The 13,405-nt window shown below is 35.6% G+C and overlaps 1 long non-coding RNA gene across 1 annotated transcript; it reads right to left on the bottom strand.

Annotated features, from left to right (window-relative positions):
- Positions 1 to 6,136: 6,136 nt before the first annotated feature.
- LOC139437528 (uncharacterized) lies at positions 6,137 to 12,801 on the bottom strand. Its single transcript, XR_011647393.1, has 4 exons — positions 12,508 to 12,801; positions 10,647 to 10,867; positions 8,330 to 8,377; positions 6,137 to 7,120 (listed from the first exon to the last, which is right to left on the bottom strand). It is a non-coding gene; the product is annotated as an uncharacterized lncRNA (long non-coding RNA).
- Positions 12,802 to 13,405: the final 604 nt, after the last annotated feature.

Raw genomic sequence — 13,405 nt, forward strand, 5'->3', positions numbered from 1 at the left:
TTGTCAATTTTGTTACTTTTCATGAAGAACTAACTTTTGGTCTTGTTAATTTTCTGTATTGTATTTTTGTTCTCAATTTCATTTATTTCTGCTCTGATCTTTATTATATTCCTTCTAGTTGCTTTGAGATTAGCTTGGTGTTCTTTTTCTAGTTCCTCCAGCTGTGTGTTAGGTCATTGATTTTAGCTTTTTCTTCTTTTTTAATGAAAACATTGAGGGCTATAAATTTTGTTCTCAACACTGCCTTCACAACATCCTATAGTTGGTGATATGTTGCATTTTCATTGTCATTTGTATTGAGATATTTATTTATTTCTCTTGAAATTTCTTCTTTGACCCACTGGTTATTTAAGAGTGTGTTGTTTAATCTCCATACATATGTGAATTTTCCCTATATTTTCTGCTATTGATTTCCAACTTTATTCAATTATGATCAGAGAAAGTTCTTCGTATACTTTCAATTTTGTGGAATTTATTGAGATCTGTTTTATGACCCACATATGATCTATCCTGGAGAAAGATCCATTATCACTTGAAAAGAATGTGCATCCTGCTGTTTTGGGGTATAATGTTCTGTATATGTCTATAAGGTTTAGTCCATTTATCATATTATTCAAGCTCTCTGTTTCTTCATTGATCTTCTGCTCAGATGTTCTATTCAATGCTGAGAGTGGTGTATTGAAGTCGCCAACTATTATTGTAGAGATGCATATTTCCCCTTTAACTACTGCCAGTGTTTGCCTCATGAATCTTGGGGCATCCTGGTTAGGTGTATATATATTTATGACTGTTATTTCTTCCTGTTGTATCATCCCTTTTATTAATATGTAATGTCCTTCCTTGTCTCTAATAACAGTTTTTCTTTTAAAGTCTACATCATCTGATATTAGTATAGCTACCCCAGCATTTTTTTTTTTTTTTTTGGTTACTGCATGTGTGGAAAACCTTTTTCCACCTTTCACTTTAAATTTATTGTATCTTTGGGTCTAAGTTGAGTCTCTTACAAACAACTTAAAATGGCTTATATTTTCTTATCCATTCTGCCAGTCTATGTCTTTTCATTGGGGAGTTTAATCCATTAACATTTAATGTTATTACTGAAAAGGTAATTCTTATTTCATCCACTTTGATCTTTGTGTTTTATCTGTCATTTTATATTTGACACTTTTAGTTACAGTTACTGATACAGTAGTCATTTCTAGACTCTCTTCCAGGCATCTCTCTCCTGTCTTTTCTTTTCAGGCATTAACATTCCCTTTAGTATTTCCCATAAAGCTGGTCTTTTTATTATACACTCTCTCAGCTTCTGTTTATCTGTGAATATTCTAATATCAACCTCATTTTTAAAAGATAATCTTCCTGGGTATAAAATTCTTGGCTGGCAGTTTTTCTCCTGCAGTATCTTAAATATATCATACCACTGCCTTTTTGCCTCCATGGTTTCTGATAAGAAATCGCCATTAATCTTATTGAGTATCCCTTATATGTTATGCATTGCTTTTCTCTTTCTGCTCTCAGAATTCTCTGTCTCTGGCATTTGACATTCTGATTAGTATGTGACTCAGAGTTGGTTTGTTTGAATTTTATTTGAATAGGAGAACATTGTGCTTTTTGGACATGGATATATATGTCCTTCAATAGGGTTGGGAAATTTTCTACCATTATTTCTTCAAATATTCCTTCTTACCTTTTTCCCTTCTCTTCCCTTTCTGGGACACCCATGGCACATATGTTTGCATGTCTCTTTCTGTCACTTAATTCCTTGAGACCCTGTTCAATTTTTTCCATTCTTTTCTTCATCTGTTCTTTTGTTTTGTTTGCTTTTAGAGACCATGTCTTCAAGCTTGCAGATCCTTCCTTCTGCTTTCTCAAATCTGCTGTTATATGCCTCCAGTGTATTTATAATTTCTTTTATTTCACCTTTATTCTCATAAGTTCTGATACTTTTCTATGTATGCTTTCAAATTCTTCTTTGTGTTCATCCAATGTCTTCTTAATCTCCTTAATCTCTTTAGCCATCTCATTGAACTTATTAAGGAGATTTGTTTGAACATCTAATATTAGTTGTCTCAACTCTTATGTCATCTGCAGGCTTATCTGTTTCCTTTTAATTGGACCCTCTCTTCCTGTTTCCTGGGGTATGGATTGTAATTTTTTGTTGGTGTTCCCACTCTGGCTTGCTAGATGTATTTATTCTGGGTGCAGTTTCTCCCTTTACTTTAGGGATTTCTTATCTTTTCTTTCTTGCTTATTTCTTCCTTTTTAATAGGGATATAGGGCTATTGAGTTTCCTCCCAGCACTGATTTAACTGCATCCCATAAATTTTCTTATGTTGTGTTCTCACTTTCATTCCCTTTGTGGTAGTTACTGATATCTCTGACAATTTTCACTTTACTCCACTGATTCTTTAGCAGTGTGTTGTTTACCTTCCATATATTTCATCTATTCCAGTTCTCTATCCTTTGATTTCCACCTCTATTCCACTGTGGACAGAGAAATTTCTTTTTAACATTTAAATCATCCTGAATCAATTGAGACTTGTCCTATGATATAGCCTAGGGAATGACACATGAGCACTTGAGAAAAATATGTATCCAGCTGCTTTTGCCTGTGATATTCTATTTAAGTTCATTAGGTCGAGTTCCTCTAACATATTATTCAAGATCTCTGTTTCTTCACTGCACCTCTGTCAACATGTTATGTTAAATGATTATAATGGTGTACCAAATCCCCACTATGATTGTATAGATAACTATTTCCCCAATTAAATTTTTTTCAGTATTTGCAACAAGTATTTTGGGCTTCCTACTTAGCAGCATCATATTTATGATTGTTCTTTCCCCTTTGTAGAGGACCCCTTTTATTAAAATACAGTGTCATTCTTTGTCTGTTAAAACAGCTTAGCATTTAAATATTATGCTGTCTGATAATCATACAACTACTTCTGCCAATTTTAGATTAGTGTTTGCATGTAAAATCATTTTCCAGCCTTTCATTTGCAACTTGTGTCCCTGGATCTAAGATGAGTTTCTTATAAGCAGCATATAGATGTCTCATATCTTCTTATCCATTTCTGCCAATCTGAGTCTCTTGATTGGAGAGTTCCAACTTTTAACATACAATATTATTGCTATAAAGGCAGTACTTATTTAGGCTTTTTTCTTTAGGCTTATATATGTCAGATTTTTAAAATTTGTTTTTTATCCTTTTAGTTAGTCTTATCAATAATCTTCTTTTGATGCTCTCCACCACACTCTCTTTTCTGTTTTTTCCTTGCAACCTGCAGAACCCATTTTAGTAATTCTTAAAGGATATGACTACTGTTGAAACACTCTCATGATCTCCTTTTATCTGTGAATATTTTGAACTCTCCCTCCTTTATGAGGGACAATATTCCTTGATATAAAATTGTTAGCTGACAGTGTTTTCCTAACAGCACCTTTGCTATGTCTTCTTGCCTCCATGGTTGCAGATGAGAAATGAGCATTTACTCTAATTTAGTTTCACTTATATGTTATGGAATTCTTTTTCCTTGCTGCTTTCTGGATTCTATCTTTGTCTTGAGCTTTTGACAATCTGAGAAGTATGCATCTCAGTGTAGATCTTCTAGGATTTATTCTATGTGCTGTGGCTGTGCTTCCTAGATATGTATGTCCACATTCCTCAAAAGAAAAGGGAAATTTTGCCATTTTTTATAAGTAAACTTGCTGACACAGTTCCCTTTTCTTCTCCCTCTATGATTCAAATAATGCTTATGTTTGTGAATTTTGTGTCTTCAATCCATCACTGAAATTTAAATTTTTTTTGGTCTATCTCTTCTTTCTGAAAGTTTTTGGGTAGCCTATCTTCCATGTAACTGATTCTTTCCTCTGTCTATTCAAATCTGCTGCTTTTTTGTTTCTACATTATTTTTAATTTTTTGCTTTTTGTCTTTCATTACCATAAACCTGTTATATGTTTATGTATGTTTACATATATACGTTCATACTCTATGCTCACAAGTGGTTTCTGGATATCCTTTCTCTCTTCCATTATTTCACTGAATTGATGAAGGATATTTGTTTCAAAATCCTGGCTTAATTGCTTCAATTTTTTTTCTCCTCCTGCTTTTTTGTTTGCACATTAGACTGAACTAGAATTTCTGTTTCTTAGTATGGTTTGTAAATTTTTGCTGATGGGTAGGCATCTATTTTCTCAATGGGTTTATTCAATTCATTACTTTGTCTTTCAAGTATGGTGTTTTATTTATGTCTGTGGTTGTGCTGGGAATCCTCATTATCAATTGCTACCACTTATTCCAAATATATGTAGACCCATGATCAATGAAAAAAAATTAGATTAAAAAATCAAAAGCAAAAAGAAAATATAAAAAGGATGGAATGAAAAAAGATATAAAAGAAATGGAAAAATAAATCAAATAGAAAAATAGTAAACAGGTACTAAAAAGTAAATGAGTGAAAAAATAAACTGAAAAATATAATTAGACAAAATAAAAGGTCAGATAAGTGAGAAGACAAGAAAAATTAAAAACCAGAAAAGCAGGAAAAAGAGGAGGAAAAATAAAGGAATAAATAAAAAAATAAAAAGTGGAAGGAAAGAGAAAAATTGAAAAAGACATATAAAATAAATAAAAGATAAGGGAGGGAAAAAGAGAACCAAAAAATTAAATAAAATGGAAATGGGAAAAGAATAAAGAAAATCAGAAAATCAGAAGAAAGGATGAAAATAAGGAAGTAGAGGAGAAACTTTCAAAATAAATAGGAAAGGAAACAAAAATCTGGGGCTGCCTCTTAGACCATGAAAATAGGTTAGGATAATATTCTTAGTTTGCCTATTTTGGCCAACCAATCATCCCTCTGACAGTAAAATAATAATTTTTAAAAATTTAAAAAAAGGCTTCAATACAAATATTTCAAAAGATAGAATTAGAAGGAAAGTTACCCAATTTGATAAAGGACGTATATGAGAAACCTACAGCTAACCTCATACTTGATGGTGAAAGGCTAAATGTTTTCCTTTTAAGATATGGAACAAGTCAAGAAAGCCCACTATCACCTCTCTCATTTAACATTGCATTAGTAGGACTTGTTCAAACACTTAAGTTTGAAAAATATATAAAAGCAATCCACATAGGAAAGAAGTAAAACTTTCACTATTTGCAGATGATGTGAAAGTACCAAAGAAGTTCAATAAAAGTTCCAGAGCTGAGGAATGAGCCCAGTAAAGTGTTGGGATATAAGTTCAACATTTAAAAATCAGAAACATGTCTGTATACTAAAAATGAGCTATCCAAAAAGGAAGTAAAGGGAAAAAGTTCCATTTACAAGAGCAATAATTCATTCCCCAAGAGGTCCCTGTTTGCAAGGAAATTATTTGCTTACCAATTTGTAGGTCACCTAGTATGTGTTAATCTCTGACTTAATTCAGTGATTAAAAAAACTAAATTGTCACTAATATTATTTAGCTTTGGCGTTTCTGAGAAGAAAGATAATACACAGAACAATATATTTAAAAGATACTTGCATGTAGAAATAAATACTCTGATAAACAATGTTATAGAGACAGAGTGGGAAAGAGACAGAGATAGATGGAAGTGTTATTGATTGGAAGAGAAAGAGAAATCAACTATAATGAAAACTTTGACTATCACTGATGATGTGATATTTTTAAAAATATGCCAAAATCATACATGTTAAATCAAAATATCCTAAAATCATAATGGGTAAAAATATATTTTCCACAAAATTGGATTATTTGAAGACTGCATGGCTCAATACAGCTTGCCATTCATAGAAACTGTGATGGTAAAAATAATCTGACCTAGATAACTGATAATGACATATACAAAATGTACAAATACCCTATTACTTGACAAATATTAATCTCTAGTGTGCAACTTTCTATGTGATATTCATTCATATCTACACTAACAAAGTTTAAAATAGGAAATAAATGTGTTGACACAATCGCTGTCATATATTTTTCTATAATTTGGTAGAACCATGTTGGAAAAATGTTGGTCAGAATCTCCTAAGATGTATATATCCAGTTTCTGCTACCCTGCACAAAAATATCACCAACAGAATTGTGTAGAAGTGTTCACAAAGAAACATTTTAATTTGTTCACAACACCGAGAGTCTATATTTTTGTCTTTTTATTCCATAGGTTTTGGACCAGTTATTTGTCCTAAGAACTCAAGACTCCAATAGATTCCAGAATATGTATATGGGATATTTGTCAGATTCTTTTCTCTTATTAGATTAAGAACAATGTTCTTTAAAGATATCCTGAGGGGATCCTGAGTTATCCAGTTTTCATGCATATACCTAAGGGAAGAGTTATCAGATTTTATCTAGGTTCTTGACTTTGTTTCAGACATGAATTTCAAGAGAAGTTGGGTGAGTTAGACCAGTAATTTATTCAAGCAGGGAGGGATTCGAAATGAAAGAAAATAGGGGGTGAAAAGTGCTAACGTGGGCAGATTTACAGACTACAATTCTCCATTATATGTTTTAAATCCCCAGGTCTACTACCTGGCCACAGGCACAGGAAAAATTGTGAGAGTAGTGTGCAGATGTCAGGATGGGTCCACAGGCAAGTTAGTGCATGAGAGAGAGCTTAGGCCTTGTGTCTGCCTTTTTGAACTATTGATCATCCCACCCTTTTGCTCATGGAAGGGAAGGAGATCCAGCTCTTTACCATTTTGATTGCTTATTTCTCCTATCAATCTCCCTGGAGGGACCAAGGATAAATTACTTGAGGAATATCCATGGCTTCTCCTGGCTTCTGGAGGAATTCTTCATCTGACTGGCAGAAATTTTGGAATGGTTTTCCAGCAGCCATCTTGGGGTTATTGATGTCCCTGTGGACTCTGCCAGGTTCCAGATCCATCTATTTTTTCCCTGTTTTACTAGCCTGCTTCATTCCCTTCTCAGAAAGTTTTACACCTTTAATTTTAAAGAGGTGCTGAAGGGAGATGATCATTCTTCTATAGCTGCTTCCTGCTGGTTAGGACAAGATGTAAAACTCTGGCTATTCTATCTGAGTTGGAGGAAGATGGATGTGGCATCCTGGGTGATACTGGATGAAGTTCCCATATAGCTAACAAGATGTTGATTCTGGAAGAAATAGACTTGATTAGAATCCTGAAAATGTATGTTCCCACTAAAAGGATACTGGACCACAGAAGTCAAAAATGTTAGGTGCCTGCAAAGTCTGCATTTTCCCAAAGTTGGTGGGAAACTATTTTTCCTTCAGTTATTTTATGCTGTTGGTTAGCCCTAGAGAGAAATTGCAAAAGAACAACCGAGTTAGGTATAAATTGCCAATCCCCCTTTTATGGTAGGAGAGAGGAATAAGAAGAGGCATTGCCTTTTTAGTTAAGTTAAAGGAGATGAAACCAGACAAGACTTTTAAAAGGGGTGTCTGATTTGCACTCCCCCTAGTTACAGGCACTTGGGCTAGAGTTAGAGGGAACAGCTGACTTTGACACAGACACTATTTAGCTTTTTTCCTTGAAGATATATTTCAAGCTGTCCAATCACTGGCATTTGTACATCCTGTCAGGTGCTTCTGGTAAGCTGGCACTTTCTTACGCAGCTGGCTTCACTCAGGATTAATGCACCAAGCTGGAAATTCATTTAACTTTAATAGCTGTGGGAGTGATCAGAACTACAAAGTAAAGTTTCTTACATTTTGGCTCTAATGGAGAACAAGGCTTGTTTTCTAGACAAGTTTTAATCAGAACCTGGTTTGCAGGTCTTGGGTGAGTAAAGATTGTCCATGGACCATTTCAAAGGGGTAAAGCTGAAGTGAGTATTAGTCACCACATTTGCTGTTTCCTTTCTGGTGGGAAAATGCTTAGACCTGGTATGATGGCATGTGGGTCTTCCAGTCCTCGCCAGGTTATAAGTATGACAGGTTCTTGACTAAGGGCTAGGAGAGAGACCTGGGCTAAGCACATTCATTAAGCACTTAGAAAATGAAGTTTACCAGGACTTTTAAATGAAGGTAAGTTCAGTTTTAAATTTTATACTTATAACAGTGGGTTTAGGCTATATCTAGCCAGTTACAATTTCAGTTATTATCCTTACATTTCATTATATAAAGGCATCTATAAATGATCTTAACTTTTAGCTAGTTTCTAGGGAGTATTAACCTGAAGGTGAACTGGGTACCTTTATTAACTAAGCCACAAGAATTTTATTAGTAACAACTTTGTGAAGTTTCTCTGCTTTTCCAGCAATTCAATAAAGTCCACTTATGATTTATGCATTACATCCACTAGCAAGACAGTATTGACATTTAAAGACTCATTTTTAATTTACCTTTCACTGTTATCTAGTTCATAACAGGTGAACCCCAACTCTGATTTCCTAGGCACAAGCAAAATGACAAAATTAAACACAGATTTCAAAGGTGAACACAAAGTTATGCACAAATTAAAACAGGAGAGAATTTTATACCATTAGCATTTCTAATAACTCTTTGATCTGAAGTGATGGCACATGAGTTTTTTTTTCTTGATCACTATTCACACCTTTTATAGACACAACTGAGTTTAAACTGAGAAGTTTGAAGTTTATTTCCTCATTTCTTTAAGCAGACATGACATGAGGTTTCTGGGCCTCAGATTTATCTGTTCTCTTTTCTTACACTGGTTTAACTGTATAGGGTGGGTTCTATACAGAGACTGCTGGCCACACGGACCAGGAATAGGCAGAATTTCCTGATTCCTGAGAAGAAACTCCTACGGGGAGTTTGATGGCATGCTAGATGCTGCACCCATTATTCTAGGAAGAATGAAGAAGCACCTATTTTGTCGACAAATCTGGCATCCCAGAGTCCTAGTCTGACTAAAATGTTCACCAATCCACATAATTTGGAGCTTATACTCTGTCCAAGCATCCTGAGATTTTCAATTTTCAGAGCCTTCCTGGCCTACAGGCATCCCTATGGACAACCTAGGTCCTGGAGGATACCCAATGCTTCTTCCTGTGATCAGATCAATGTCCCATGCTGAATTGATGTGAGACTGAGCAGTTGTCCCAAATCAAAGCATCTGAGATGTCAGTCTTTGGGGATATTTGGCTTCTCTCTGAATGGATGGGCTCAAGGAATGGACACCATTCCGTTTACTGCTCTAGTTCTTGGCACCCCCAATCATTACAGAGTCTGAGGCCAACTGCACAGTTACTCAAGCAGAAGTTTCTGAGTTAAATTTCAGGAAAATATTGGCTGCTCTCTGATTCCCACCACCCTAGGGAATAACAGAGCCCCTGTTGCCAGGCATTCCTGGGGCTGTTTTGGAGTTGGGAGACAGACTGAATAGACTTCAACCTGATGATGCCAAACTGAATAGTGTTTCTTCCTCGAATATTGCTCCATCTTTTGAGAAGGGGCAAAAAGCATCTTCATATTCTTACTGAGGTTCTTAAAACCATCCTAGTTTTATGACTTTATTGTCTGAAAGTTTCCCAGTTAAACCAGTCATCAAAAGGCCATTAAGTGATTAGAGATTAATTGCTCTAGCTAACAGGCCTTGGGGTCCCTAGGCGATAGGTTCCTTCCTAAAATAGGTATTTCTATTTTCACAGTTTTTAAGACATTCCAAAGCATTCTAACACAAACCTGTAAAGAAAAATTCAGTATCAAGTACTAGGAAGACAAAACATGGGTAAAGGTTAATTATGATCGGGGTAACCTGGCCTGTGGCACCCTTAGGGAAGGCAACTCCCATGGTATCCATTTTAGCACTGCTTGCTGCCTTCCAACTACATCCCAGAAGTAGCTGGGTGTGGTTGGATAGGAAAGCCATTTGTATTGCATGGACCCACTGGGGTCCATGGGCAAGCCCCCAGGGTTCTCTGCCATTGCCATACTGCCTCTGAGGGGAGAGGGCTGGAGAAAGCAACAACATGCAGGCCCAGGGACAAAGCCTCTGGTTTCTAAAAGGGTTAGAAAAAGAAGTTTTGCAGGGCCTGGCACTCTGACAAGGAACCTCTGTCTTGGCAGAGCTGTGATTTAAGCCACTGCCCTATCCCCCATCTGTCCTTGCTGAGGTCAGATCTCACAAGCCTGGGTGTGTGGCATGGATGCAGAGAATTTCCAAGCCCTGCCCCTTCCCTCACAGGATTACCTCTGAGGGCTGAACCCGTTTGAAATGGAGAACCAAAGCCAGTCATTAAACAAGCTGTAGGCCATAGTTTCACTCACCAATAAACTCCTGGACTGGGTTACCAAATATGTTACCAGATTTTATCTAGGTTCTTGAATTTGCTACAGAAATGAATTTCAAGAGCAAATCAGATGAGTTAGGTCAGTAATTTATTCAGGTAAGGAGGGATGAGAAATGGGAGAAAATAACAGATCTTGGGTCCCAGGTAGAGAGGAAGGGGTTGAAAGTGATAAAGTGGGCTGATGTACAGACTGCAATTCTCCACTATAGGTTATAAGTGCTCAGATTTACTTGCATGACCACAAGACAGAGGAAAATTGGTGAGAGTGGTGTGCAGAGGGCAGGATGGGTCCACAGGCAAGATAGCAAATGAAAGAAGAGAGAGCTTAGGCCCTGTGCCTGCCATTTTGAACTGTTGATTATCCCACCCATTTGCTAATAGCAGGGAAGGAGTTCGAGCTGTTTACCTTTTCGATTGTTTATTTCTCCTATCAATCTCTCAGGAGGGTCCAATGATGACATCTTTGGGGAATACCTGGGGCTTCTCCTGGCTTATGTAGGAAATTTTCTTCTGAGTGGCAGGATCTTAGGGAGGGTCTTCAAGCAGCCATCTTGTGGTTATTGATGTCTATGTAGACCCTCTGCTAGGTTCCAGATCCAGCTACTGTTTCCATATTTTACTAGCCTGCTTCAGAAGGATTCACAATTTATTTAGGTGTATCAGATATGATTATGCATTTTAATAAATAATTTTACAATCTGGTTTAAGGAGCATAATTAATTAGAATATAAGTGAAGTTTAATGAATTTATGGGAAACTTAGGGAAATACTATCATTCTAATCTTCCAAGAAAAAAAAATGGAAGAAAATTACAGCACATAGTTTGCTAATTGAAATTTTTTCTGAAAAATATTTTGTAGTTTAATTTTTGAGGGCTAAATATGTGAAAATATACAAAGCATTAGGAAAAATCCTGGCATGTAGTAAGTAGTATAATTGTTTGCTCCTATTATTTAATTTTCCTATATATTTATTATTTTGGTATATTTAAGTCAGCATCAGGTCTGTGATTTTGTATACGCCCTTTTATCATGTTCACATATATTAAATTGATCTGTGAAACTCTTATAGCTGTAAGGAAAAGTTCTTATACTTGAATTGTTTTTGAGTATTGTCTGTTTTTTAATATTTGTTGATATTATTATTATCAAATTTTGGTGGGTAATGCATGGGTGATTAGATGTAGGCTGTATACTTGGTTTCATCCAAATGTAGGGTACACAAATAAGTTTTGAACTGACATAAAGATAAATATATAGAAAGACCATTTTAATAGAATTGTGTCCAGAAATAACTCACTTATCTATTGACCTCTTGATATATGGGAAGGCTGTTAAGAGCACAGAATGGGGAAAATATTACTCTTAAACAAATATTGCTGGAAAAAACATTTCTCTTACTTAAAAATTAAGTTAGCCCCTTCATCACATCACATACAAATATTCAATCAAAGGATCACAATACTAAATATAACTACAACCATGAATTGCCTAGAAGAAAAGTTTTCAGTAAACTTTATAAACTTGGACCAGTTGATGAATTCTTTGATATGACATCAAAAGCATGAGCAACAAAAGCAATAACAGAAAAATTCAAATTCATCTCATTAAATACATTTGTATATTAAAGGGTCTCATGAAGAAAAAGAATAGATAATTTAAATAATGGAAGAAAATAAATTCAAATTATATATTTGGTAAGGGATTAATATGAAGAATATTAAAGAAATCCTTCCACTCAATAGCACAAAGATAAACAACTCAGTTTATTAAAAAGTTGGGCAAAAGGATTAAAAAAATGGTTCTTCAAGTTATATCTACAAATGATAAACACACATACAAAAAGATGTTTGCCATTAGAAGCTGTTAGATAAATGTATGCCAAAACGACCTGAGACAACAATTTCACACCAAAAGGATGACTCTTATTAAAATAGTGGAAATAAAAATGGTAGAGAAGGGTAAAAAATCCCACCCTTATACATGTTTGGAGTGTGGTTTTAAAGAAAGTTGAAGACAGAAAACCCATATGGCACAACTCTCTTACTGTTCTGTTAAGGAAGAGGCAGAAACCCTAAATGCTATGCAGAGACAATTTATTAACTGTTTTGCTAAGGAAAGGCAAAACTCTAAATGCTTTGCAAATGCACTTTTATTCTCTCAGGTGGCTTGGGGATTATATCAAATGATTATAACAAGTGAGCAATCACAAAAGAAAATAATCAATTAAAGACATAGGAAAGAATGAAAGTATATACAACCACTTACCAAATCAGGGGAAAATTCAACATCTGAAATCTCATGTGGCTGGGGAGCCCCTTTGCAGCTGATTAGAAACCCAATTGGAAAAAGTGTCCCAGGCCTATTTCCCTTCCAAAGTTCCAAATGGCAGCTTAGAGATCATCCCGTTTAACGGGTTCTGAACCTCAGAACTCCAAAGAGTCTTGCAAAACATGAGGAATGACCGCATTGAAAGTAACCAAATTCATCCAGTGTGGGGCTGGTTAGCCCTCAACAGAAGAGATGCTGTGTCTCAAGGGATCTTTGTTCTACTCTAGTCATGGTACACTGAACAGGAACATAGAAGTTTTAAGCTTTTAGTTTAACAAGGAATTGAAACAGGGTGTGTAAATATCATGCTTGGGGACTTTCCTCCTTTTAAACATTTGTTTTTGGGTAATGGATGATGAGGTTGCCTGCATAACTGCATTATAACATTCCAAAGGATAAAGAACAAGTCAACCATTCACAATTATAAGATACAAGAGCAGAGACTACAGATTCAAAAGCTTAAGAATTCATAATTCTTAATAATTTTATCATAGAACATTAGCCACTCATTGGTATATACTCAAAACAATGAAAATCAGGGACTCAAATGGGAACTTGTATTCCAGTGTTCATAGCAACATTATACACATAAGCCAAAAGTCATAACAACTCATGTGTCTACAACAAATGAATGGATAAGCAAATTAAGGGAGGTGGAGCAAGATGGCATCTGAGGGAAAGCACCCTTGTAATCTCTCCTGCAGCAGACCAGGTGTGTGGGGTCAGAACCTTGCTGGAGCAGGCTGGAACCTACAAAGCAGGAGGTGTCTGGACATTGATCTGGAGCAACTGCAACTAAAGTAGTGCTTCTTCAAGGTAAAACTGCAGGTTTCTA

The sequence above is a fragment of the Dasypus novemcinctus genome, chromosome 24 (assembly GCF_030445035.2).
Source record: "Dasypus novemcinctus isolate mDasNov1 chromosome 24, mDasNov1.1.hap2, whole genome shotgun sequence".
NCBI classification, from domain to species: domain Eukaryota; kingdom Metazoa; phylum Chordata; class Mammalia; order Cingulata; family Dasypodidae; genus Dasypus; species Dasypus novemcinctus.